The sequence below is a fragment of the Pseudopodoces humilis genome, chromosome 4 (genome assembly GCF_049639895.1).
Source record: "Pseudopodoces humilis isolate 2021_Gansu_Grassland_sample_001 chromosome 4, ASM4963989v1, whole genome shotgun sequence".
Lineage (NCBI taxonomy): Eukaryota > Metazoa > Chordata > Aves > Passeriformes > Paridae > Pseudopodoces > Pseudopodoces humilis.
Window position 1 is genome coordinate 63,620,239 of NC_142203.1, and position 3,719 is coordinate 63,623,957.

Consider the following 3,719-nt stretch of genomic DNA (forward strand, 5'->3'; position numbering starts at 1 on the left):
CTTTTAAAACTATGTATAATTTCATCCATGCCCATGTCCTACACTTTTTGGTTTATGCTGTATTATCACTCTTCCAGATTCCATCCAGTCTTCTTAAAAAGCCTGGAAAAGTAAGTCTGGCTTGAGGACATTCAGTAAAGATACCTGAATTCTGACCATTTGTTCTGATATAGTATCCAGGGATGCCTACACCTACCCTTTTCTCTGTACATGCAGTTGCTGTGTCACTCCTTCCCAAACAGTGTATGGAAAGTTCAATCCTTTCTGTGCATGATGATCTGGAACCAAGTGCAGAAGACAAAGTGATGTCTGAATCTGGTTTTGCTCTCTGTCTTCAATAGTGTATAATGCAGTGTTTATCAACAGAGTCTCAAATAGGATTCCAACAGCTCAGTTCATGATAATTCATCTCAAAGAGTTTCCTTCACTGTTAAGTGTCTAAAGCAAGTGCTGCTTGTAATTTCTGCCAGACTTGCTTGCCAATGAGTGCCTACTGTAAGCACTGGCTAAAATCTGAGCTTTTACAATGTGAAGGTAGCTGTATTGGTTAAGACTGTCAGCCAAACTCCCGTGGCTTGATTTAGCAGGAAGTAGTTGCCTATAGTCAGCAAAAGCAATGTTAATTTATATATTTCTGGATCAATATAACGGGGTACACATGCAAGGTCCATCCTAGAAAAAAAGGGTTTATTTTTCTAGCAGTTTTTATTGAAAGAAAATAAAGTCACTTTTTGCTGTTGGGCTTTTTGCTATTACAGTAGTGCAAAATGCACTCTTAATTGATACTGCTTTTCCTGCAGAGCTTTTACATGAGGTCTGAAAAAAGGTAGTTTAGTCTGAGTAGTTTAAAATTCTCTATGGTTTGACGTTAAAGTGAGCATGGGTATGTTTCTCTTGAGTGAAAAACTACTTATACTAATTACAAAAAGAGGTTTTATTTTTCAAAACTGAATGAAAAAAATGCAGAAGACAGATTAAATCAAGATATTGTTTACATTCTGCATTCATAACTGCAGTTTAAATCTATCATCTTATTGTCTTGGCTTCTTGTTTAACACAAGTATAACCACAGAAACTGCAGAGCTAGAAAGGGGTTTCAGGAGTTCCCCAGTCCAACCTCCAGCTCAATGCAGGGTCAGTGAAGAGGGCAAATCTTGCTGGGCTGTACTCAGTTGGGTGTCAGAAACTTTCATGTCTGGAGGCTGCACAGCATCTTGGGGCAACCTGTTCCACTGCTGCACTGTCCTCTGGAGAAAGAGGTATCCTTTCTTCTCCTCTCTGAACTTCTCAGTTCTCATTATGCCCACTGTCTCTCCTTTTTCCACCATGCACGCCTGTGGAGAGCCTGGCTCTATCTTCTCAATGTCCTACTTGTAGCAAGGGAAGGCTGCTTTGAGGTGCTGCAAAGCCTTCCCTTCTCATTGCTGAATGATTGCTTCTCATTGCTGAGCTCTGTCCCTCAACATTCTTTTGAGGGGCTGATGCTCTAGCATCCTGGTAGCATTTCACTGGGTCACTCTCTGTACCACTCTGAACCACTTCATGGGCTTCTTTCCCTTCAGGGCAGGATTTTGCATTTGTCCTGGCAGAATTTTTCACAATTCCCACCAGCCCACTCATCCAGCTTGTCTAGGTCCTGCTGTGAGACAGCCCTGCCCTTGAGCATATTGACCAATCCCTCCAGGCTGATGTTAGCTGCAAACTTGTCAAGCATACACAATACCTCCTCCAGGTCATTGATGCAAATATTAAACAGTACAGGTATGAGTTACTGTCCCCAAGCACAGGGACTATGAATCCATAGCTTTTAGTCATACAACACACCTTTCCTCAGTTAATCTCCACTGATCTTATCTAGATAGTAATAAAAATGGGGCATGTAAAAGGAACATGTTGGTCTTTTGGAAATGAGCTAGAGAATGATTCAGATGAATATCTCATGGTTTTAGAAAACTTAAGGGGAAAGAAAATTCACTGGCAGTGTGTGAAACTTAGGTGATAACCTGTAAAAGGAGTAAATCAATCTTTTAGGCATTTACCGTGTTTTGCATCAAAATATTTGTTTTTAGGATAACAGCAAGTCAAAATTCTGTGCAGGGAGAAGTTAATTTTTATTCTTTCCTCCCTTCACCTTCTTATTCATGTAAGGAATAAGGAATAGCTGAAAGAAGAGAAGCTGTCTTTAAATCTAAATTTCCATCATAAGTAGAATTGCAGAAAAAAGTACCATGACACAGGATTGCTTGCCACAAAAAGAAACCACACTAATAAAATGCATATTCCAACCATGATCAGACTTGTACCAAGAGCTGGGAATGCACAGTGCTTGCTGTATGTAAAAGTAAAAACAATATTTAATAGCAGCTCTGTTCTCAGCCTATGAATATGTGGAAAAATTTAGTTTGTGGGTTGTCTGGGTTACTTCCTTTAAAGCTACAGAGCAAAGCTCCCCCAAATACTTTGTATGAAAGCAGAATAATTACCTAACCAATAAATATCTGTGGAAACAGAGAATTTTCTCTAAGGAACTAATCTCCAAGGAATCAATGTGAACATGCATGCAGGATAAGAAGGCAAAGCAAGAAGGGAAAAAATTAATGTGGCTCTGCCACAGCCTGAGGTCTCTTCCTCTCTCTTTCTGTTGTTTCCAAGACATCCATCGTGTCATTACCTACAGTAAATATAATAAAACAAAGACCTATCTCTCCATGTAATGTATACACTGACTTTTTGGTTCTCTGGGAAAAGTGTATATTGTGGTACTTTGCTCACTTTTTTTCTGAAGAAGGGCATCGGAGGAGTGTAGAAATGAAGGTTTTGGTTCAACTGATATATTCACTGCTCTTTTTTTTAATGCCAGAAATATCAAAGCTGGTGTCCTGGCCTGTTTCCTGCACTACACAGGTTGTTCTACATCCTAGATGTTACATTACCCAGAAGAACTTCTTCAAATGAACAGTGAAAAACATCAATCAATTTAATAGTATGTCTATGTCTATGTCTATGTCTATATGTCTATGTCTATGTCTATGTCTATGTGTATATATTACTTTGTGAATGTGCTATTGTTGCTCTCTGGATCTTAACTGAATCCCATCCTTAGTCTGTCAAGTGTTTATTGAAGGCTGTGCCTAGGCACATACTGCAAAGCTCGACTCCAGAGCCTGAGATCACTTCCTACACCGATTTGTCCACATTGTCCTTCATTTCCCTCTGCCAATGAACAAGTTTAGAGGTCTGGTAAAGCTTCTGCCCAAAGTGCTTTTGTCTAAGCGTCCCAAAGATTGAGACACTTCAAATGAGTGCTTTCTTTGTTGCTTTCCTGTGTTTGAATTCCTAAATTCTAACATGTTAGAGACCTAATCAGTTCACTTCTCCAAGTATTTTACATTTTATTGCTCAGAGTATGAATTCATTGTCTATCCATGTTTCACGAGCAACTTTTTATCTGCAACATTTGCTACATGTTCCTGCTCTCCACCTTGTTCTTTTGTCTCTCAGATTAAGGTGAAAAGGAGAGCACAGAAGAAGCAAACACCATGCTTGATTATATGTGTACTTAAATTAACTTTACGCTAAAACAGTAGTGCTACCATGTAAAAGACAACAGACAATAATTTGGTCAAGGTCACAGTGTATAAAAGATGATTCTTAAATTTCTTGGACTAGTTGAAGAATGTGAACAAAGCCAGACAGTAACTTTGTTGTTTTCATAAGTC